The 25,233-nt window shown below is 46.2% G+C and overlaps 1 long non-coding RNA gene across 1 annotated transcript in view; it reads left to right on the forward strand.

Annotated features, from left to right (window-relative positions):
* Positions 1-21,914, forward strand: part of LOC141553082 (uncharacterized) — a 36,631-nt gene extending 14,717 nt beyond the window's left edge. Inside the window, exons 2-3 of the long non-coding RNA XR_012485273.1 lie at positions 6,005-6,132; positions 21,302-21,914. This is a non-coding gene — a long non-coding RNA (uncharacterized LOC141553082). The remainder of the gene's footprint in view (positions 1-6,004; positions 6,133-21,301) is intronic.
* The last annotated feature ends 3,319 nt before the right edge of the window (positions 21,915-25,233 follow it).

Genomic DNA, 25,233 nt, shown 5'->3' on the forward strand with positions numbered 1-25,233 from the left:
CTAGGAAGTGTTAAGTGTGAATTAAATGGATTTTCTACCTGAAAACCTTTTCATGGAAAGGACTCCACTGTGAAGTGGGGGAACACCCACCCTGATTTCACAAGTCAGTCAAGAAATGTTTACTACTTCGTACCAGGGAGGCTAGGTGGCGCCATCGTGCCAGTCCTCCAGTCAGGAAGACTTGTTTCCTGAGTTCAAATCTGGACTCAGACATTGACCAACTGTGTGAGCCTGGGCAAGTCATTTTGTCCCGTTTGCCTCGATTGTCTCTTCTGAAAAATGGGCTGGAGGAGGAAATGACAAATCACTCGGTGTCTCTGCTAAGAACACGCCAGGGTCCTGAAAAGTCGTACTCAAGAAACAACGGAACCATAACAACAAAAATGTCGGGCATCGTGCTAAGAACTAGGGATACAGAAAGGGACAAAACAATTCCCAACCTCGGGAAGCTCACGATCTAATACGGGAGACCACGAGCAAACAAATCCGTACAAATAAGGTGCATCGAGGAAGAACCGGCAGTTACCTGCAGAGAGAAGAAGGAGGTAGAGAAGGGCTTCCTGTATAAAATGGGGCTTTCGTTGGGACTTTAAGAAGCCTGAAAAGTCAGGAGGCAGAGATGGGGAAGAAGAAAATCTGAGACATTTGGGATGGCCAGCGCCCCCAAGAGGCAGCACGGGACAACACTTGGGGGGCACTGGGCAGACGTGTGGGGTACTCCCCAGGTGGGCTGTTTGTAGATGTTCAGAGTCTTGTTTATGAACAAACTGACTCCCATAGTGTTTCTAGCCCGTAGCCTTTTTCTTGGAAGAACTTTTCTTGGAAGTCCGAGCAGGGCTGGGTATCTTCTTAGCTTCCCCAGGGGCTGGGCTCTTCCCTGGAGATTCTGCAGAACAAAACCCAAAGATCTGTGCCCATCTCAAGGAAGGCAGCCCTGTCCCATCCAGAACATGGAACAGGCCCAAGGGAGTCGTGTGTCCTTTCAGAGCCCACCAAGCTGGAGACTGAAATACCCACCCGCCCTCCTTTGTCTGGGATTCTGGCCCATGCCACTCCTTCCGGTCTCCTCTGCTTACCCCATCATCCCTGACAAGCAAGGGGGCATCTTTGCCCTGTGGCCTTGCCAGGTGCTGGAGAACATGTGCACCCATGTTTCAGCTGGAAACCTGCAGGGGCTTTCGTGTAAAGCCGTGAGTGTCTGAATCTCAAGTTGAACCAGAGCTGATTTGTGGTGCTTTCAATTTACGGCCTCCGAGGATGACGGAATCCGTTGCCTCAACCTACGTGGAGGGCCTCCATGAACCTGGACTGGAGAGCAGCAGAAAGAGAGGCTGAGTGGGTGAGAGAGAGGGAGAAGGAGAGGGCAGAAGAGCAGAGAAAGATGAAGTGCAGAGGATCGTGGGATCAGGCCAGTCCTCATATCGCAGAGGAGCAAATTGAGGCATGGAGAGCTTGACTGCTCAGCCCAATCCTGTAGCTGGAGTGGAATTTGAATTCAGGACTTTCTGGCTCCAAGGCTGGGGCTTTAGCCCTAGGAGGCTGGACTTTTGCTCCTTAGAATTCCATCAAGAACATCAGAATGTCTTAGGTCCAGAACCTGAGAAAGCCCGTGGCTGCCCCTCAGATCCTGGTCTCCAGTCATGCAGCTTCTCGTTCAGAAGTTATTGAAGGTTATTTTCCACCAAGAATAAACTAAGCACATTCCTGATACTGGCCAAGGCTGTGTCCCTGCCCAGGACCTGAGGCTCAGCATGCTTCAGCACATAGAGAACCCAGAGCCCACTGCATACACAGGTGAAATTGGTGGCTACCTGTGTCAGGTGATTTTAAGGACCTAGAAGACCCCAATGGCCCCCACAATTCCTCATCTCACTCAGGCTTTCCATGGCTTCCTTCCTCTCTCAAAAAGAGCTCAGCCTGAACACTCAGGACCCTCCTATTTCTTCCTCCTCGCCTTGAATTCAGAGTTCTGAGAGGGGAGGGCTGAGGGAGGCAGAGAGTCAGGGGTCCAGGGGAGCTGTCCCCATGGGCAAACCTCCAGCCAAGAGCTGCTCCCTGAGGCTCTGGGAGTGCTGCTTTCTTATTTCCAGGATGTGTTCTTTCCCATAGTCCTCAGGCCAAAGCTCACCTCTTGACTTTCTCAACATAATGATGGCAGTAAAACCTCAGAGAAGCAGTTATGTTCCTGGTGATTATGTTCCTGATTGTGTAAGTCCTGGCATTTTCTTGGCTTCTATTTTTTAGTTCTTCCCTCCCTCCTCCCCTCCCTTCCTTCCTTCATTCCCTCTTTCTTCCCTCCTTTCCCTCTTTCCTCTCCTTCCTTCCTTCCTTCCTTCCTTCCTTCCTTCCTTCCTTCCTTCCTTCCTTCCTTCCTTCCTTCCTTCCTTCCTTCCTTCCTTCCTTCCTTCCTTCCTTCCTTCCTTCCTTCCTTCCTTCCTTCCTTCCTTCCTTCCTTCCTTCCTTCCTTCCTTCCTTCCTTCCTTCCTTCCTTCCTTCCTTCCTTCCTTCCTTCCTTCCTTCCTCCCTGCCTCCCTCCCTCCCTGCCTTCCTCCCTGCCTTCCTCCCTGCCTCCCTCCCTGCCTCCCTCCCTTCCTTCCTCCCTGCCTCCCTCCCTGCCTCCCTGCCTCCCTGCCTCCTTCCCTGCCTCCATCTCTCCCTTACTTCTTTCCTTCCTCCCTCCCTCCCCATTTTCTCTCCTTGTCCCTTTCTTTCCCTATCACCTCCTTCACTCCTTTGGCCTTTGTGAACATCTCCTTTCCATCCTGTCCGTCATAGGACAAAACAGCACACGTCACTTCCTCTGTCCTTTGTCTCCACGTCTGGATTTGTACGGTCGCACTTTCCATGGACTTTGGGGACAGGCCCAGAGTGCCTATGGGTGGGGCCCCCTCCCCCCTTGCCAGGCCGGTTGGGAGCCGGGTGCTTGGGGGCCCATCCCCAGCAGGACTGTCAGTTCGTGCCTCGGTTGTCCCAAACCCTCTCTGGTGACCTTTGCTCTCCCTTTGGATGAGGAGGGAGAATTGGCCCAGTTTCCCTCCCAGGAAGCCAAGGCCTGATTGAGTTTTATACCCAGGTGTTTGCCATCGATCCTGACACAAAGCCATGTTCTGGAAAACTATAAACCAACCTAATTTATAGAAATAAACCGAGTGAGAATCATTATTTTTTATTGGTACCACTTAATGTGCAGAAAATGTGTGCTTTCCCAAAATATGGAAAAACTGTTCTGTGCATGCCCCTTATTGGGGCCAAATGTGGAGGGTGACTCGGTTGGCCGATGCAAGCTTTCTTTCATATCTTGGCAGTGGTGATTTCCATTTCTATTCCTTCGGTATCCATAATCTCCCTGGAATCAGAACCAGATGCTTTGAGATCACTGGACAGCTCCCCCCTCCCACATTCTTAACGTGCATCGGGAAGGGTTATTGTTGTGGCAAAGCAAACAATGGCTGTTCTGGGAGAGCAGCGGGCTGCACGGGCCGGGACAAAGGCCCCTCGACCTTCGGACTGTCCGCTTGCTGCCCGTGGGGGCCAGTGGCCTCCCGGGTTTGGGACTCAAGTTTCTATTTGGGGAGGTCATGTGGTCAGCAGCTTTAGGTCTAGAGGACCCAACCCAGGATGAGAGGGAGGAGAGGGAGAGGGAGGGGCCAGAGGTCTTTCTTGTGGTTCAGGATGTGGGGCATATGTGGCCATCCGGTCCTGGCTTATCAGGAGATGTGGAGTGGGTCAGAACCAGTGTCATGGGCAGATCGAGTCAGTCCCTGGATCTATTGTTTGGGCTCCAGGATCCTAGAACAAAAAGGGATCATTGGGTGGTCCAAATGGGGAAGCTGAATCCAGTGGAGCTGTCTGCTTTCACTCTACCATTCTATATAGAGAGTGACCAGGAGCCTTGTGAAGGCCTTGAATGCCAAACAACTCACCAGGGCTCTGTCTCCATCCCACAGAATGCCATGGTTGGAATTTGGGCTTCAAGGGGTTCACTAAAGAAACAGAGATATAAAGGGGTGAGCCGTCTGGGTCCTCTATATCCAAATGCCCGGAGGATTTCCCATGAGCTCCCCCTGTTCTCTCAGATCTGCCCGGAGTTTTCTAGGGCAGCTGGTCAACACTAGAAGACATCGCTGGCTTGGCTGCGGGGGGAGAGCAGGGGCAGTGCTGGGCTTCCCAGGCCCGCTTCTAAGGCTTCTGGTTCTGCTCTCCTTCCCCCTGCCCTCTGACCTGTCTACACTGCAGTGGTGGGAGGGGCACCGGGCCAGATGTTTCTCATCAACAAATCAGGAGTCGCTCCTGAGGCCAGGAAGGCCGACCAGTGGACTGGATGATCTGGCATTTGAAGAGATGAAGTGAGCGCACTCTTGTGAAAGGTCCTGGGGTACCACGATCCAGAGAGTCAGAGGCCCTCCCTTGGGGGAGATCACCTCCAGCGACACTTGAGACTTCTCCTGATCCTTGGGTCTATCAAGTCCGAGAGTCCGAACTGAGAGGGATCTTGGCAAGCACTTAGTTCAACTCTCATTTGCAATGGAGGCCCAGCAAGGGGCAGGGTCTGAGTCTGTGCTACTTTGTTCCGTTGCTTCCTATCTCATTCTCCATCTTCCTGGTGATCTGGGATGAGAGGAGGGATTCCAGGAAGAGAGGTCAAGGTGAGCCATAAAACAGTTCTCCTAAAAGCCTGTGAAAGCTCGATGAATTCATGGGGTCTGTGATCTCATGCTAGAAGCACATATGGAGGGCCGAAGCTCCGGGCCCGCTCGTCTGGTTCTTACTTCGGTGGGAAAACTCCATTCTTATCCCTTGACCAGGAAGCTCCGTTCTAGAAACAAGAAGTAGAACATGACTCGGTAGAATATGGTCAAGAGTTGATAGGCAGACGTGGGAGACCTCATGGCTTCAGTGACCGTCCAATCCATGATCTCCTTGAGATGGGCACACCTTCCCAAAGCACAGGGCTTAGCCATGCCCCTCCACCCCCTGCCCTTCTTCTCCCTGTGCGGCTGCCCACTGGCTGGGCTCCATCTCTCTGCATTACTGGCCCAGCTCCTTTTCCGGCCCTCCGGCCCTTGGTGATAGCTTTGACTCTGATTCTTGTCCATAGGTCATCAACTAGTGCTCAGGGTGAATGTCTCCATCCCCCTTTGGGCATCTCGTGGCTTGGCTCTTTGGGAGGTCCCAGTGTTCTGGGACCTGCAGGGGTGATCCATCAATCCATCATCAAATGTGTCAAGTGTCTACACTGGGGAAATCATCCCTGTGAAAGAGAGAGGCCTGGATGTCAGGGAATAGCTTGGCCTGTCTCGGTGCGTGCTTGTGGAGACAGTTTTCAGCAGGAAATCAAGCTCAACTTCAGTGTGAGCTCATATTTACTCATCACTCATCCTGGTGTCATAGCATCCCCGATCATGAATATGAATGTAAGTGCTGGGAGGCTCGCGGAACCTAGAACCTAAAACGTCACAGCAAGGAGGGACTTTGGAACAGAGAACTGAAAATATCAGAAATGAGAAGGAACTTAGAAAATAATGTCAGACATGAGGGAACCTTCGAATATAGAACATGGCCTATGAGGGTTGGGAGGGACTCTCAAACTTAGAAGAAAGAATGCCCTGCCTGGGAGGGACCTCAGAACATGGGCCGTCTAGGAAGAACTTGACTTTAGAACAAAGAACAGAGAATGTGAAAGTTGGGAAGAACCTTCCTATTTAAAAATAGATTGTCAGAGCTGAGAGAGACTTTGGAACAGAGAATGTCAGAGCGTGGGATGCTTTGAACCCCAAACAGCTATGGGACCAACTAGTCTAGGAAATCCTGCTTCAACTTACTTCCAAACTCATGGTTGGGGATTCTAAGTGTGTTAAGAATGTCTGTGTTACCAAAGGGAAGAGATGTTTAATAGAGGGAATGTGAGAATTTATTATTATTTACGAATTTGGGATACTTTTGAAAGGGACAGAAATACATTCATCAAATAAGCTGGTGTCTCTTCTCTCCCCCGGCTCCCCAGCTTAGCGAGAAGGACCTCCCTGAGTCATGGATGTGGAGATGTGGATGCGAATCCTTGTTCTGCCTCTCTTACTGTCTGTGTACCCAAGAACGAGCTGATGACCCTCTTCTCCAACTTTCTGTTTACAGGTAAGGAAATGAGGTCCCCGGGGTGGGATATAAAGTGGACTTGGGCTCAAACTTCGAAGTGGAGAAATCTGCCCCTGCTCTCGTGATTCCTCGCCAACTTGACCCAGTCTTGGTACTGACTCCCTGCAGGAGGACAGAGAGAGGGGCTCCACCCTTGCAGAGCTTTAATCTCCTGGAAATCATGGGCCCCATCCTGTGGGGATTCTGTACCAAACACAGACGGCTTTGGACTGAGTCCTAACCCTGCATGGGATGGTTTCTCTTCCTCCATCCATGTCCCTCTTCTGTCTGTCTGCCCGCCGTTCCTGTACCAGCTCCAACGCTCACAGTTCTTTACATGGAACTGACACTTAGGAAATGTTTGTTGAGCTCGGTGGCTGGGTCCCGGAGCCCCCCATTCTGACTGTACTGTACACTACACTGCGATGTGCTCAGCAAGAGGGATTCCCAGAGGGGCGCTGTCTCTGAATTGCACATCGAAGCCCGTCCTGCTCTCCTCAGGTGGGCTCGTGACTTCTGGCTCTCCCTCCAGACCCCCAGGCCGGTGGTTAGGATTTGCCCAAGCTTGGGCACAGGGTGAAGAGCTCAGAATCGTCTACCTCTTTGTCCCAATGGGGGCAGGCAAGTAGAAATAAAGCCCAGACACCATTCTGCAGCCGTGTCTCTTGATTTCGGAGAGACTAATGAGTTTGAGACCCTTGGAGAAGGAGGAAAAAGGAAGGAAAACAAACCCAGCTCCCACCCCCATGCTTCCTGAAGTTCTAGTTTTTCACACGGGCTATGGGGAGGTTCAGAAGTATTACGATGTTGCCAAATGGATAGCTTTGTGAGTTGCAAAGATATGAATTACAGGCGATAAAAATGGCGGCCTTTGGCCACCGGCCTTTGTGAGGAAAGCATCTTGTTCTAACAGAAGACAGAAAGTGAAACTGATATTGTTCATGCGTCTATCTGAGTTATGGCCTCGTCTGGCTTTGATTTCACCCATCCCCGGCCTGCGGCAGGCCTGTGGGGGCTGTGATCAATTTGGGCCCCAAACTGTGTGCCATAAATTGTGACCCTTCAGAAACATTTCTTGTGATTCCAAAACTGGAGAACGCCACGGAATGGGGAATGTTGCTTTTGAAATGATTTTTCCTCCAAAGAAATTGCTTTAAACTATGAAAGAACAAAGGCAGTGTGGTAGAGTAGTTAGGGGCCTAAGTTTGCAGTCATAAAGCCCTGGGTATAAGTTCCTTCTGTGGCACATCCTGTTCCCATCTCTGACGTTCTTTGTTCTCTGTTCTAAGGGCTCTCTCAGCTCCACTCTGTCCTGAGTTAAATTCAAACCTTGATGCTATCCCTCCCTACTCTGGTGGCCTTGAACGAGCCAGTTCTCTTCTTGGGCCTTAGTTTCCACATGTCTGAAAAGAAGGGATTATGGCAGGTGACCTCAGCTCACTGCCGGCTCTGGACCTGTGATAATCAGTGAAAATGTTTGGTGGGATCCATGATCATGCATCGCTGGGGTCTGCAAGCTGTGGCTTTTTAGGGATGAACGATCCTCTTGTAGGGTCCCTCCAGAGCATAGAAACAGAAGGCCAGGGCAGGCAGGGGCCTGACACCCAAAGAAGGAGGAAGGACTGATGCTGACCTGGAGCCAGGGCTGGGTTTTGGACTCAGTTCTCCCGAGTTCTCACTCCATGCTCTAAGACCCAAGCTGGTTGTAGCTGGTTGTCTGCCACATGGCTGGGCTCCAGGGTCTGGATCCCTTTGCTCATGGCGTCCAATGAGAGACAATGTTATAAGGCAGTAGGCCATGGGAGGTCTTCTTCCCATTGAGTCCTTCTGGGCCCAAGATCCTTTGCCTCTGTGCCCTTGGTCTCTGTCTTAGGCAAAGGGGTTGGAGATTGATCTTGTGATCCCTGGTGGAGAGGGTGAGTGTGCTCCTTGGCTTCAGGGCTCCCTGCTCTCTGGGTTTCCTGGCACTGGGCTCCCCACCATCAAGACTTCCTGCACTCAAACTTTTCAGAATCGGGGTTTTGTAGGCCATTCAGTCCGGAGCAGCAGAGACTGACCATTGAGAGTGACCTTTGACACAAAGCCCAGTGGTAGGTGAGGCAAGAATTCCTCTCAGCAGCCACACATCACTGGGACGGAACTTGGTGGGGCCGATGTCATGTGAGAATGCAGCTAAAAGTGAGCCCAGAATCTCCAAAGCCTGATAGACTCGAGAGGGGAAAGTGGGTCCCTGGAGGTCTTGGATAAAGGATCACTTTGTTTTGTCACTAATCCTCTAAGGGATGATCTAGAGAGATCACTCTCTCCCTTTGTAAACTTAATTAACCTTAGCCAAAAAATAGAGCTGGATGTGGTACTGGTACCTAATGGTGATTATGTGCAAAGAGCCAGGGTGGGCCGGAGCTGATGGTGCTGGAGGAGAAACCCCAGAGCCCCGGAATGCCCAGAGGCCTCTGGGGCAGGAGGCCTCGGTCTGGGGAGACGGATCAAGCTGGCCAGATGCATGTGTAACCTTAACAGTGTGCCATGTGTGAGGAGGTCCTGCCCCCTCCAAGGCCCGTCTTTTCCTTCCCTGTGTGCATCCAGTGAGAACACATCATAAAGTGCTTTTCAAACCTTAAAGCATCCCAGCAATGCTGGCTGTCTTATTGTTGCTGTTGCTCTTGTTTTTTCTGTCTCAGCTCCAGTTTCCTTCATAGCCATTTCTAAGCTCTCTCATGGGGAGGGGGTCCTTCAAGGTCACCCTCACTTGGAGACTCTGACTTTGGGATTCAAGTCAAGGTAGTTGTGCTAAGTGCCAGGTGGCAAACCCAAACTATGTGTTTTGCTTTCTTCCCAGCAGGCTTTTGGGCTAGGTGACACAGAAGGCACTGTGGCTTCTGTGACTGCTCGCCAGCCCACATATGATGATTCGAGGCTTGCAAAGCACCTGACAGGTGCTGTCTCATTTAGTGCTTGTAGCAAGCCTAGGGGACGGGTTCTATTGTTGCCCTCATTTTACAGATGAGGAAACTGAGTCCCAAAGGAAGCCCATTTGCCCAGTACCAGTATGTGAGGTGGTTTAAGTTCAGATCTTCCTGCCTCCAAGGCAACTCTCTCATTATCAAGAGAGAGTCCTTAAAGTCCTCCTGGGATGCTTCATCTTGGTATGAGGGAGGGGGGACTCGGGCTCTTGAAAAGAGATCCACAAATTCAAGGTTTTGCAGGTGCTGTCAGATTAGAGGGGCCTTGAGTTAGGTCCTGACCCCTTCTGAAGGACATGACTAGCTCAACACACAGGCTCATCAGGGTTAGGCCGGCCAGCCAGAGCTGACCTCCTTCCTATGGGGGGGGGGGAGAAAGGGAGCATCTCAGAAAACAAAGAAAAAAATGGGATGGGATTCACTACTACAGATTTCCCTGCTGCTTCTCCAATGACAGTGGGAGAGTAGAGTCAAGGGGCCATTCTATGCAAACAGGAACAGAGTTCTTATGCCACGGAGAAATTAAATTTCTTTCTTTTTTTTTTAACTATTTGATAAATTAAAAAATAAGGTTTTGCATCTTTCTGGTTTTTATATCACTCAATTTCCCCCCTGTATTCCTTCTCCTCTTCTAGAAAGCCATTCTACAGAAAAAGAAATATTTTTAATGAAAAAAAAAAGGCAAAAAATCAGCAAAAACTGATCAATACGTCAAAAAAAAATTTGAAAACACATGGAGATGCTCCCCATTTGTGGATATCTCACAGTGTCAAAGGAGAAAGTCTCATGTTTCTTTTTTCACGTCTAGTTTGTTCTTTGGAAGTTTGCAACACTCACTCAGGATCTATGGCTTTGTGTTGCTCTTTCTGGTTACATTGTTTTACTCATTGTATATATTGTTTTCTTGGCTCTGCTGACTTCACTTTGTATCAGTTAACAAAAGTCTGTTTTTCTTTTTATTCATTATATCTGTCTCTTTTTATAGCATAGTAATGCTCTATTTTATTCATGGACCATAATGCTTTGCAGCCATTTCCCAACCAATAGAAATCGATTTTGTTTCCATTTCTTTGTTACTTCAAAAGTTCTGCTTTAAGTATTTTGGTGTATATGGGTAATTTTTTCATGACCTCTTTGGGGCATATGCCTAAAAGTGAAATCCTGGGTCAAAGGATATGGATATTTTTTATCCCTTCATTTACATAATTCTGAATTGGGGGGCAGCTAGGTGAATGGAGCACCAGCCCTGAAGTCAGGAGGATCTGATCTCAGACATTTAACATTTCCTGGCTGTGTGACCCTGGGCAAGTCACTTAACCCCAATTGTCTCAGGGGAAAAAAAAATTCTGAATTGTTTTCCAAAATGGTTGCATTGAAGCACAACCCCACCAATATCCTAGCGTACCTAACTTCCGCACTTCCTCTAACATTGATCATGTTAATGATCTTTCTTAATTTTCTCGGTGTGAAGTGAAATCTCAGGCCTTCTTTGAGACACATTTCTCTTATCAGTGATGTAGGTAATGCCTGGCACATAAGAAGTGCTTAATAAATGTTAATTTATTGATTGGTGATACGGTGCATAGAGCATTGGGACAGGAGTCAGGGAGATTCATCTTCCTGAGTTCAAAACTGACTTTGGGCATTTACTAGCTGGGTCACCCTGAACAAGTAACTTAACACTGTTTGCCTCAATTTCCTCATCTGTAAAAGAAGCTGGAGAAATAAATGACAAACCATTCCAGTAGTCTTTGCCAAGAAAACCACAAATAGGTCAAGAAAAGTTGACTGAAAACTGAAAAAATGACTCAACAGCAACAAAAATTGAATGATTTGGAACATTCATTTTTGTGGTTGTTTGTAATTTTTTGAAATACTGTTTATATTGGCAAATGGCTTTTGTTCAGTATATCTGTCTGTATATCTATATCTATCTACACAGATAATTCTATCTATGTATAAGCATACATATACATACATATATATAGTTAATTTTTCTCTCTTTCCTTTTCTTTCTCTCTCTCTCTTGCCCTCTCTCCCTTCCTCCCTCTCTCTCTTTCTCCTCTCTCTTTCTCCATACATACATACACATACACACCCACTACCAAGTCTTTTCTTGAAAATATTTTTTTTCCCTGAGGCAATTGGGGTTAAATGACTTGCCCAGGGTCACACAGCTAGGAAGTTCCTGAAAATATTGACAACTTTTTTTTTTCCTTTCTTTCTTTCTTCTCTGAATTGAATTAATTTGCTTCTGCAGAAGTTTTTCAATTTCATGTAATTCAGATGATCTGTCTCGCCTTTTGAGCTTCCTCTATGATTTGTTGGATAAAGAACATCTCTCCTGCCCCTAGCTATGAAAGGCAGATACTTTACTTGTCTCCCAAAGTTTTGATCGTGAAATCCTTAATATTCAGGTCACAAATCCATTTGGAAGTTATTGTCGAATGTGGTGTAAGATATTGGTCTCAGATGATTTCCACTGGTCAGCTTTCCAGTCTTCCCAGCAGTTCTTATCGAAGAAGTGATTTTACCATAAGTAATTTACATTTCTGGCTTATCAGACACTGGGTTATTGAGATCCAATGCAGCGATCAACTTTCTTTCGACTCCTGTTTCTCTCAACACAAAAGGGTCAAAGAATGGACACAGTGTTGGAGGAGCTGAATTGCATCTATGTTGATCCTGTTCTCACTATCAGTAAAACAAAGAGAAAGGAGGGTGCTGCAGCCAGGTGGAAGGATGATTGAGAGGAGAGCCCAGAAGGGAGTGGGAGGAATTGCCTTTATCAGTCACTCCAAGGTAACAAGACACATCATTCTTCGGGATATTTGGTCATTTTCCATCTCAGCACTTAAGGAGTGCATTTCCAGAGGGAGGAAGGGCCAATATTTGGGACTTCTTCAATCTCCAAATCTTTTAGGTGAAAGCTGAGATCTGGCAAGTGTAGACGTGATCAAAGGAAAGGCTTTCTAACAAAGCCATTGGCGGCTCAGTGATAGATATGATGTTGGACCTAAAGTCAGAAAGATCTATGTTCAAATCCAGGCTCAAACATCTACTATTTGGATGACTCTTGTTGGTAAATCACTTAACTTCTGTTCAGTTTCCTCTTCTGTAAAATGGGTGTGATAACAACATGTACCTCCAAGCCAGGGCTGTTTGGAGGATCGAATGAGATCAAAATTGTAAAGCCCTTAGCACAAAGCCCTCGGCACACAAGTAAGCCTTATCTAAATGTCAGCTATTATTAATTAGAGCTGTCCCGGTGTGGAACGGGCTGCCGCTGGAGGTAGTGAGGTCCCGTTAATGCCGATTGACCACTTGTTATACATGTCCTAGAAAGGATTCTTTGTTGGTTGTGGGTTGGACTAAATGGTTGCTGAGGGTCCTTTCAATAATGAGATTCTGTGATATTCTGCCAACCAGAGGGATAAGGCAGCCAAAGGCAACACGGGTTTGGACTATAAACTTTTTGGTAAAATTTTACAGAGAAAGATGGTGGAAGATTATGAGCAGTATTGCCTCATAAAACTATGAGAAGCAATGGAGAGGAAAACATGTTTAAAGAAAGCTTGGCAAGAGCTCCAACCGAGCAGAGTCATACCAAGGACATTGGAGGATCAAACTGGAGGGAAAACAGCCCCCCAAATGGATGATTGCTGTCAAGATATTTCTGACAAATGCTTCACCATCAAAGACAATGGAATTATCCCAGTTGGACCGTAGCATGCTAGTCCCAGATGTGCTAATAGAAGAAGTGCACATGGTACTGAAATTAAGGTGGGGAGAAAAACTAGTCTGAAGTAAGGATGCCTGGAGGATACCCATCTTGGAGATGACATAGTTGTGAGTGTGATAAGTGATAGAATCCAAGAATCTGAAAAAAAGCAAAGGGTACTAAAGATGCAGGAAACATTTTGGGCCTTATCAATGTCCAAAAAAAGGTAACTAAGAGAATTCTGAAAGCTTCTGACCTTTATGTCTGTTTTCTGATTTTTATAATTAAAAAAAATAGGAATAATCTATGTGTCAAAAAAATGCCCTTTATGAAGATACAATAAGTGGGAGGCTTTTGTAAATTATAGACAAATCACATAATTGACAGAAAGATTTAGGCAATTCAATATTTTTTGTACTTGTTATTTATTATGTAAGAAAGTTGATGCAGTAGACCAACCTGCTACCATAGAAGCTCTCCAAGAAGGCATCTTCACGTTTTTGTGAAAAATCACAAGATTTTTGGAAAGGTGTACTGGAAATAAGTGCTTTCAGGGCTGGGGCTTCCCAAATGCATCTATGTTTTAAGCCACACCTGAGTATAATCTGTAATGACCCCATCCCAGAACAATGGTCCTGGCTCATCTGTCTCTGCTATTCAGGACAGATAGAGGCGTGATTGTGTTAATGATACACTCATGAAGTCAGGAGAATTGATGAAACTCATTGGTGGACTCCCTGTGGTATAATTTTGGAAGGGCACGGACAAGAGTCAACCAGGACGGCCCATTTGGGATGGATTGTAAACTATATCAAGGTAGGAAATTTCAATATGATGAGATCATAGAGCTGCTGGAGTGTCTCCAGCACTGAACATAGGGGCCTGGTACATATAGAGGGGTGTGTGTGTGTGTGTGTGTGTGTGTGTGTGTGCGCGCCTGTGATTAAGCTGGATTTTCGAACAAAGGAATGACTGAAACCTGGCCGGCTTTTGGGTGGAGATAGTATCTAGAGAGAGGCAGTTATTGCATACAAGAGCCTGAGAGCCCTAGCTTGGCAATCACCTTGAGAGGTGGTAAAGCCCTGCTGGTGATGGACTTTCCAGGTTCCTCCATAATGTCGGCAATTTTCCCAGCAGTCTTTTAGGGCCCAACCCAGCGCACATGGGCTGCTTTGGAGCCCAGCACAGCCCCATGCTGACACAGGCTCTGGAGGAACTGAGAGTCAGATAATCATTGTAGCAGATCCCCGAGCATCAAGAAGGACCTGAGGGGCTAATAGGTGGTCTTCATGAGGGAGGATCACTCGGCTTTATTACTCATGGTCATGAGCTGGAATGAGGGGCTCATAAAAAGGCAGAGTGACTGAAGTCTGGAATGGCAAACCTGTTTTTAATAATAGCTGGCATTTCTAGAGCACTTGAACTCTTTCAACATTTGCTAAATTCTTTCCCCAGATTATCTCATTTGATTCTCACAACAATGCTGAGGTTAACCTGAGTTAGGTTAAACGATTCACCTAGGATCACACAGCTGGTAAATGTCTGAGGTCAGATTTGGACTGACTTTGCCTGCCAGGAAGCTGCAAGGGGTGATAGACAAGGCAGGGTTTGGCACCCCCATTTAACAGGCTGAGGATATGGAGGTTCAGAGAGTTTGTGGAACTTTTCAATAAATCAGCTTCCCAAAGACCTTTCTAGCTACAAAAATGGGTTTTCTTGGATGGTACAGAGCTTCTCGACACCAAAAACATTCAAGCATCCAATTGGATGACCGATTGGAAAGGATTTTAATAGTTTAGACTAGAAGACCAACTCTCAAAATTTCTGAACCTGTGAGGTCCAATTGTGTATCAGGGAACCCTTTATGAGGAGTCACTATTGGGGAGTAAAAAGTGCTCCAAGTAGCCTAGAATAAAAAAGATCTGGGTTTTCCCTTCAGCTTACATCTGCCTTTTTGTGTTTTTGTTTTGTTTTGTTTTTTCTTAGACAACTCATTTTCATTTTTTGGTCTGTTTTTTCTTCTGGAAAAAAAATGGGTGAATAGGACTAGATAACTTTTAATATATCTTATATCTCTGATATTTCACCATTCCCATGAATAATTCACCTTTGATCAGAATCCCACACCAAGTTTCATTATATCTTAATATCTCAAGATATTTTATTTTAATCTTACATTTCTATGGTAGTTTTATGATTTACAGTTTTTAATTTCTTGGCTTAAATTTTTGCTATTACAAAATTTTACTATTTCATGATTTTTTAAAAAAAATAGTAGCTTTTTATTATCAAAATATTTGTAAAGATAGTTTTCAGCAATCTTGCAAAACATTGTGTTCCAAATAGTTTTCTTTCTCCCTTCTTCCCACTCCTCTAGACAACAAGTAATCCAATATAAATTAAACATGTGCAATTCTTCTATACATATTTCCACTTTTACCATACTGCACAAGAAAAATGAGATTAAAAAAAGGGAAAAAGCAAGCGAACAACAACAGAAAAGTGAAAATACTATGCTGTGATTCACGTTCAGTCTTTATAATCCTCTCCCTGAATGTAAATGGCTCTCTCCATCACACATTCATTGAAATTATCTTGAATCACCTCATTGTTGCAAAGAGCCAAGTACATCACAGTTGATCACCACATAATTTAATGTTCTCTTGGTTCTACTCCACTCCCAAATGGCGGCCATCCACTCAGTTTCCAGCTACATTTTTGCACATATGGGTCCCTTTCCCTTCTTTAAAATCTCTTTGGGGGTATAGGCCAGTAGTGACACTGATGGATCAAAGGATATTTATAGTTTGATTTGGGCATAGTTCCAAATTGCTTTCCAGATTGGTTGATTCACTTCACAACTCCACTAACAATGTATTAGCATCTCACTTTTCTCACATCACTGTAACATTTATCATTATCTTTTCCTGTCATATTTGCTAATTTTTAAAAATAAAAATTTACATCTTTTGTTTTTATATCATTTAATCCTTTTCCTTCCCTTTTTCTCCTCCTAAAAAGCCATCCTATAGAAAAAAGAATCGTTTTAAAGAAAAAAATTGGAGGCAAAAAATCAGTAAAAAAAAAAGATCAACACATTCAAAGAAAGCCTGAAAATATATGGATATCTTCCAAGTTGTGGATTTCTCACCTTGTCAAAGGAGAGGGTTCTTTGTTCTCTGGAATTTTACAACTTTCACTTAAGGTCATCACTTGCTCTGTGGTTGTTCTCTCTGGTTACATTGTTATAGTTATTGTATATATGGTTTCGTTGGCTCAGCTGACTTCGCTTTGTATCAGTTCACATAAATCTTTATATTTTTCCTTTTATTCATCATATTTGTTCCTGCTTATAGCCTAGCAATATTCTATTTTATTATATACCACAATGTTTTGTGGTTGTTTATTTGTTTGTTTATTCATCCATTCATTCATTTAGCTATTTTTGCCATTTCCCAATCAATAGGAATCTACTTTCTTTCCATTTCTTTGGTACCACAAAAATTCTGCTGTGAGTATTTTGTTGTAAATGGCTCATTTCTTCTCTTCAATGACCTCCTTGCTCAACTAGTTTTCTTCACAGCAGCCCTGAGAGATAGGCAAGGTAAGGCTTGGTAATCCCATTTTCTTCTTGTGAACACTGAGGCTTGGGGTTTGTAGAACTTCCCTTTAATGAGTCAACTTCACAAGTAAAGCTAAGCATATATGTCATGGCTGGATGAAGTTCATCTTTAAAGAGTAAAGCGATCTTGGCATCTTAATATAACCCACAGTATAAAATGGTGACCTAGAAAGTACTAATGTGGTCTTGGCTGAAGGTCTCTGGCTTCCAGAACTGCCGTTATTAACCCTGCTGCCCTCTGCCTTAGTCAGGGTGCACATGTGTAGGGGCAGGTTATTTATTGAGAACATTTGTCTTTATACTCTGGTCCTTTCACCCCTTTCTAGCTTGAATATAGAGCTGAATTCTCCTTCTCAGACACTCACCAGCTTTGTGGTCCTTGACAATTCATTTGTTCTTTTTAAGCCTCAGTTTCTTTTTCTGCAAATTGGGGGTGTGTGTGATCATAGTACCTCCCTTCCAGGGTTGTTATAGGGATCAAATGAGTGGATATTTGTAAAACACTTTGGAAACCTGCTGATCCCCGGTAAGCATCTTCACTTATTTTATGACTGGACTCTTGGCCATCAGTCTGGTAAAGCTTCTGGATCCCTTCTCAGAATCACACTTCTAAATGCCTAAAACACAATACAGAAGATTATCCTGAGAGAATGATCAAAATAATTTAAAAAACCCCTCAAGGTCATAGACTTCAGGTTAGGAGCCCCTGTACCAGAGATAGGCTGGCTAGGGTTATTGGAAGGACTTCCTGACCAGGGAGGGTCAGACTAGTTGCCTCCAGGGCCACTTCCAGCTGAGATGCTCAGTTGGAGCCCCACTCTCCCCACCACGCTTTTGCTTGCTTCCTGGATGGCTGACTAATTGTTAGATGGATTTCCTTCTCAGTTTTTGTTGGGTCTTACTTACCTTTATGTGACTTTCCCCTTTTCCTTAAGGCATTCTCATTTGTAATCAAGTCATTTCCCCCTTGGAAGCCCAGCCTTGGGGCAAATGTGTGTGTGTGTGTGTGTGTGTGTGTGTGTGTGTGTGTGTGTGTGTGTGTGTGTGTGTGTGATTTTTCAGCTGGATCCAACCACGAAGCCAATAACTATGCCTGGATGCAGAAACAACAATATGAAAAGGAAGCTGCAGATCTGCAGGAGATCATCAAATCAGCTCTGAAATCACCTTGTGGGATTGTCCAGAATCTGGGCGCCAGCTTCCCTGAGAGGCCCTTTAGTTAAACTCAGGGTAGGTTAACCCAGCCTGCCAAGGGGGCCGGACGACCTGCCTTGGGTCAGGAGACCCAGCCTTAGGTTTGAGAAGGAGACATTCTGAAAGACACGCTTGCTTCCAGTCATGTTGCTGCAATCCCTGGCTGGAGGGAGGTAGAGAGAGTGGGTGGGTCCCAGGGTTGGACTTAGCCAATCCCAGATGTCCAGCAGGAAGGGTGTGGCCTGAATCCTTTCATTCTTTATAGGAAAAACAGGCCCAGAAAAGCCAAGAGCTTTGTTCTTAGAGGACCCCCAAGCTGGTGTGTCCGTCTCTCCCCTGGAGGGATGAAGGGATGGGAGTTCTGCCCAAGTTAATTCTGTGAGTGTGCCCATCGTAGCAGAGTGGGGCTGAGAGAGATGGAAACCCCAATTTATCAACGTCTAGTCATTGCCCTGCATGCAGACCTATAGGGGTCAGTCAGGAGAGGGCTGAGGGTGGTGCAGGATGAGGAGATGCACCCCAGGCACCTTGATTCAGGTGGCCCTTCAATGCCGGTGACCTAGAGCATCCCGACTCTGCCTCCTTGTTTCCAGTTCTTCCCTCTGGGGCTCAACAAACAAAACAAATGGCTCTGCTATACTACAGTCCTTCAGGCAGACTGAGGCAGCTCTCTGCCCCACTAAGGCCTTCTCTTCCCTGACTCAGAATCCTCAATCTTCACATGGCAGGAATTGCCCCCCCCCCCCATTCTGCCTGCTCGTCCCATTGTTGCCCTTCTTAGCCAAGTGTGCTTAGAACTAAACCCAATTCATTCAGTCAATACTGGTGGATGCCCGCTATGGCCAGTGCTCTGCAACTGCGGGCCCTTTGTCCCCAGAGAATGCCGTGTAGCTGCCAGCCAGAGCCGCTGCCATGACTGATTCTGGGCCCAGAACGGGTCCTTCCAGCTTGAATGGTTTACAAGGCTCTTCCTGGCACTTCGGCTTTCTCCTATGTACAGTGAGCATGCTGGGACTTTGGGTGCAATAATCCCTTCAGGCCAGAATTCTTGGGCAGAATCCTGGCTCCAGACCAACCACACAAAGAGTAAGTTTCCTCTTCCATTTATGTTTCCTCCTCATTGTCCTCCTCTCTCTTCCTCTTCCTCTCCTTCTTCCTCTTTCCCCTCCTCCCCCTTTCCCTCTTTCTTTTCTCTTCTTCTTCCTTTTCCTCTTTCTTCTCTCTTCCTTTTCCTCTCCTTCTCTCCTTTCTCCTCCTCCCCCTTTCCCGTTTTCCTTTTCTTTTCCTCTTTCTTCTCTCTTCCTCTTTCTCTTCCCCCTACTCTTCTCCTTCCTTCTCTTTCCCTTCTTCTCCTTTTCTTCTTTTTTTTCTCTCTTTGTCCTTTTCTTCTTCCTCTTCCTCCTCATTTTCCTTCTTTGCCTAAAATATAGTCAGACAGTTCAAGGGCATTCTGGGGCATATAATGGCTGCTAAATGGTAAATAAGTAATTTCCCATCTCGGTACTGTAGCAGTTCTCAAAAATCAGTCAGACAGTCAATAGACACTTATTAAGCACCTATTACATGCGAGGCACACACACTGGATATAGACAAAAAGGATCCTGGAGCTCTCGTGTTATGTTCAAGGCCAAACCAGGAGGCCAGTGCCATGGGATTGGTGAGTACTCGGTGAGGAAGGTGGAGTCAGCTCCTCATTCTCAAGGAAGGCGGAGCTTCCCTGGCTAGAAAAGCACCTTGCCCAGAGCCCTCTGTCTTGGTGGCCAGGTGCTTGGCTGGGAGCACTGTGCCACGATGACTCGGGATAAGCCTACAAGGTGGCCGTTTGTCGCTGTCAGCCAGCCAGAAAGTTCTGCATCAATGGGAATGGTTTGTTGGTTTGTTTGGCACCCATCCTGAGCCCTGGCTGTTGCCCCATTCCCATCCCCGCTGACAACATAAGCTCCTATTTCTGGGACACAACTCAGCAGCCCTGGGAGGAAAGTAGTCCAAGGATGAGGAGGAGCCCATTCTCAGGATCAGGAAACTGAAGCTCAAGGAGAGAAAGTCATTTATTTGCCAGGGTCACCCTTCTGCCTTGTACACATTAGGGATAAGATTGAAAAGGTGGCTCTTAGTGTAAGGTCCTTTCTATTAGAGTTCTCTTCTATCCTAGGTAAGTTATTAATTAGCGAAATGATTTTTTTTCACACCCAGATCTTAATTATTCATATGTGTCTAACCCACTCTGGTGTGCATGTGTGTGTACGTGTGTGTGCGTGTGTGCGTGTGCGTGTGTGTGCACGTGTGTGTGTAGTGTCCCCTCTGGGCATACTTGTCCGGAATAATGCACAGGCAGGTTAGATTCACCTTTTGTTTCCTTAAGGTTCTAAGGATAATCTGAGGGGCTGGGGTTTTTAACACCCTCGTGTCAATCAACCCATTCATGTCAATTGATTCTTTTTTTAAATAAAACTTTTTATTTTTGAAACATATGCATAGATAATTTTCAACATTCACCTTTGCAAAATCTTATCTTCCAATTTGTTGTCTCCCCCTTTTCCTCCCACTAACTCCCCTCGATGGCAAGTCATCCAATATATATTATTCGTGTGCAATTCTTTTACACATATTCCTACAATTATGCTGTGTAAGAAAAATCAGATCAAAAAGGAGAAAAAAATGAGAAAGAAAACAAACTGCAAACAAATAATAACATAAAGTAAAAATACCATGCTGTAATCCACACTCAGTCCCCACAGCCTCTCTCTGGGGGCAGATGGCTCTCTCCATCATAAGACCACTGGATTGGCCTGAATCACTTCATTGTTGAAAAAAGCCCTGACCATCAGAGCGGATCACTGTATAATCTTGTTGTTGCTGTGTATGATGTTCTCTTAGTTCTACTCCACAGAACAATTGATTCCTTTTTTCAAAAGAGATATTAATGGAAAAGATAACTGAAAAGATAGCAAGAACAGTAGTTACAAAATAATCCCACAAGCCCCTACCTTATGTGTTATCAATCAACCAGGTAACATCGATTATCTTTTATAAAAGGGCTCTTTACTAAGAAAGCCTAGCAAGGAAAGTGATTACTAAACATCCCCCTAACTGGAGGCACAGTGATCCCTTCTATAGTAAAGTTTCTGGGCAGCATGGGCTTGAATTTAGTTCCCATAGCCAAGGGGTAATTCCAAGATCAAGGTTATTGGAAATCTTTTTCTCTGACAGAGTATCTATCCCTCATTTTTAAAAGAAGAGAACTTGGGCTCCTAATTGCACAACTCAGGGCAGAGCCTCTATACTGTCCAACTTTTGGAAGAATTTTTATCCTTCCTTAGTTTTTTCCCTATCTCCCTCCTGCCCTCTCTTCCTTTTTTCTTTTGTTCCTCTCTTTTTCCCCCTCTTCCCTGCCTCCCTTGCTTCCTTCCTTTCCTTGAATCATTACATGCAAAGTGTAATAGGACAGTGGTCTCCGAAGTGGAAGTCTCCTGGAGGGGTATGGCCTGATGCCAAGAAGTGTGGGAGCTGGTAGGAGTTTTCCCAGGCTCCCCATGATTGCTGTATCCCCTCACACTCCCTCACTTCCCCCTCTTTGCAACTTCTCTCCTACTGAATTGAGTGCATCGGAATGGGAGCTCCTCATGGACAGGGATGATTGATTGTTTTTTGCTTTTTGTGTTTCCTTAGCACTTCCTGCTCCCCGGGCCCAGCATCAGTCATACAGGAACCAAAGGGAATCTGCTCCTCCTCCAATGTCCCCCGTAGCCAGATACTTTGTGGCCGCAGCAGCTGCCCCTTGCTTAATGGGCAGTGCTCTGCAACAATGACCCATGGGAAGAAGCTGCTCTGTCTCCCTTGTCATTTTGGGACAGAGTCACCCAGAAGGAGCGGCACAGGAGGACTGAGCCTGAAGATGGCATTACGTCTTTTCCCACCTCCTCTCTTCCCAGCCTCCTTCTCCTGTTGCGGAGGCTCCCATCCTGCTGCTCTCGAAGGTTCTCCATTCATGTGCCATCCCTGACTCCCATCATCTCTTACCCAACATATCCCGTCTATTGCCGAGACTTGTCGATTTTACCTCTGTAACACCCCTTTCTTGGATGTTGCCAACCGTCTCACATCTGGACGATTTCAGTGGCTCCCCGATGGGTCTCGTCATTCTTAAATCCTTCCTCTTGCCTATGCATCCTCCACTCTGTCACAACATGGTTTTCTGAAAGGGCAGGTCTGACCATATCACACTCCTGCTCAATAAACAGCAGTGACTCCCTATTACCTTCATAGTCAAATATTCCTTAATATTTTGTCCTTTGACTGTGTCTATTTTTCTCTCTGTTTGACAGTGTTCATCATCATCATCCTTACAATGAGTTTATATATTTAGAAATGAGAAGTTTACATACGGGGGTGAGTGTTAGACAAAAAGACAAAAATATGGGGTCTCTCATTAGAATGGGGCAAACAAAGCTCTGGAGAGGCCCTTTGGGATGCTCAGGCCTACACTGTCTCTCAGGAGGGTCAGAGAGATTAAGGGATCTGCCCCTAAGCTATGCAGCTGGTGAGCCCCAAGTCAGGGTCAAACCTGGGCTTTTCCCAGAGTGCTCTCTACCCTTCCCCTCCCAGACGTTTCTTCCAGAGTGCTGTGGAGAGCCGGATCAATCAGCCAATCAATTCTCATGTATTTATCAAGCATGGGTCCCCAGTACCTGGTTAGGGTCTGGGCACAGGGATCTGAGTAGGGACGGGATTTCTGATGTCACTGAGGATTCCAAGTTGAAAGAGACACAGGAGGATTGTGATCTGTCAGGGAGGAAGGTGTGTGTGTGTGTGTGTGTGTGTGTGTGTGTGTGTGTGTGTGTGTGTAATCAAGGAGGGCTTCTTGGTGGAATATCTCAGCTGGCCTTTAAAGGCCGAGTCGAATCTAGTAGGGGAATCTGGGATGAGGCTCATTATAAGGTGGATGGCGGAGACATTCTTGGGCAATGAACAGAGTGTGCAAAGGTACAAAGCTATAGGGAGTATTTATTATTAATAATAATATTTTCCAAAGCATTTTCCTTCTCATAATCCTAAGAGGCAGATATAAGGATCTTCATCCCCTTTTATAGGGATTGACATTGAGGCTCAGAGAGGCATTGGGATCGGGCCATGGTCACACTGGTAGTAAGATCAGAGCCAGAATTTGAACTCGGGACCACTGAGTCCCAGGCTAGCTCCCTTTTCTTCTGGTGTGGTCTTTTCTCTCTTATTTTTCCGCTTCACTCCCCTTGGTACCACCTGTGACTAATGCTAGTGGCCGATTGGCTGTTCCTCATAAACGATGCTCTCCCCTCCCATGTGCCATTGCGCTGGGCATTTTCCATACCTGGAATGATCTCTCTCCTCCCAGCTTCTCCCAGACTCCCTGGATCTTCAGATCCAGCTCAAACCTCGTCATCTGCAGGAGGTTTTTCCTGGTCGCATCAGCCTCCCTTGCCCCCAAGCACTAGCGCCTTCTCCTCTGAGATCACCTCCCACTGACTCCTTGGACATCCTGCATGTAAAAGTTTCTTTACAATCTGTCTCCTATTAGAATGGGAGCTCCCTATGGACAGGGATGACTGATTGGTTTTAGCTTTTTGTGTTTCCTTAGCACTTAGCACGTTGCCCAGCACATACAAAGGACTTAAGAAATAAATAAATACAAAGGACCTCATTGTGGAAGATTTGTGGCAAAATAGGGCCCAGAACTGCTTGGTACCAGGAGTAGAAGGTTGATGGTCTCTGAAGTGATGGGGAGACCCTTACCCAGGAGATCTCCAATCAAAAAAAAATGTCATGTGCTTCATGTTTCTCGAAGGACTCCCACTCTGGGATCTCATCTGAGACACTATTCTCATTCTGCAGAAAAGTAAACTGAGGCACGTAGCAATGAAGCAGCTTGCCAAAATCCACAGAAATAGTGGCAAGCGTGGGTGAGACTACAGATTCTTGAGGTTGTCTTCACTTCATGGATAAGGAAAATATAGCTCAAGAGTTGAAATTATTTAACTGAGGCTCTGCAGGTCACCGAACAGAACTGAATCCCTGGCCCAGGTTCGATGGTATCAAATTTTCCCACCCTGGGTCCTGCCCCGAGCCCCGGCCACATGCCATTAGGACGCCTCTTCGTCCCCTTGATGTGGTGAGCGCCCCACGCTGGCTGAGGTTTGACTGTGGAGTTGCTGTTCCTTGGAGCCATGTCTCGTTTTTCACAGTATTTTCCACTGTTCTTTTCTAGAATCTTGAAGCTGATTTGAATCCATCTGATCCTAGAGCTGGAGCTGGAGGGGACTCTCAAGGGCAGCTCTTGAGGGATTTTCACAAATGAGGAAACTGAGGACCAGGAAGAAGGGACTCCCCCCCCCCCATAAATGAAATGGTAGAGCTGGGACTTAAAGCCAGGTCCTTGGATCCCGGACCCAACCCTCTTTTCACCAGGCTCTGTTGCCTCGTTTCACTCACTGACCCTGCTCGTTCTAGGAGGATGGATCCATGATTAGGGAAAAGATGACTGTCTTTCTGTAAATCAAGGAGGGGCAGCAAATGGCACGAGCTGCTCCTTGCCGTGGTCTGGCTGCTGTGGCTTCCTGGGTCCTCCCGTAATTAGCTCCCAGTGGCTGCTGAGTGAGCACATGTACACAGACACTTCCGGCTCAGCAGATGGCTGAAGTGCAGTGTTCCCCGGGCCGGGGGAGGCGGGGGGAGCAGAGATGGGGTGTGACTCCTTTTCCTGCTCCTGGGGAGGGAGGGGAGAGTATCATTTCTCTTTAAAATGATTTATGTAAATGGCTGGGCTCGAATTCTCCTTAAAACCTAGGGGCTAAATGCACCTGTTGAAGGCAGCTTCCAGTTCTCCCAGGTATTTTGGCATTGAATTTTCCCCATTAGGAGCATGATTGACACCGTGGTCCTTACAATAACACATGATTAGAACTCGGCAAATGGCAATTATGGACAATGGAAACCAGATGTGGCGCGCAATCTGACTCTGCTGGCTCCTCGGCGAAATGGATGAATTTGTAAAGGAGAAAACCGCAGCTATTACTCAGCCGGACGGTCCAGGAATTAATGACATGATAGCTAAATCATAGACGGTCGAAAATAATGATTAACTTAACCTAGCGAGATAAGCTAATGAAAAACAGGCTCGTTTGAAAATTAAGGATATGTTCTCTTCGATATATTTTATCGGTACAGTAATAACAAAACCAGACTCGGTTTTATGTCTCCTCGGGCCCGGGCCTTAGGAACCAATATTAAAAGCAATCTCCTCCGCGCAGTCCGCGCTGGGGAGAAAGGAATGACACACGGTGGTTTTTGTTGGCTGGGCAGAGTTTTTAGCGTGCCTGAAATAAATCTCTTTTAAATACATATTTATTGTTCCTAAGGACAGTTAACAATGTTTTATGCTAAATTACTCTGGGACCGTAGATTGTTTTATGGACCAGTTTGGCTCAGAAGCTGAGTTAGAAACTTATGGGCAAGTATGCGTGCAGAGGGTGACCTCCCGGGTCATGAGGTTTGGAGTCTAGTTCTTGTCCCATCGCCGAGTTCCTCGGTATCCCTTCCCCTCCTGGGGACTCAGTTTCTTTTTCTTT

Source organism: Sminthopsis crassicaudata, chromosome 2 (assembly GCF_048593235.1).
Source record: "Sminthopsis crassicaudata isolate SCR6 chromosome 2, ASM4859323v1, whole genome shotgun sequence".
NCBI lineage: Eukaryota > Metazoa > Chordata > Mammalia > Dasyuromorphia > Dasyuridae > Sminthopsis > Sminthopsis crassicaudata.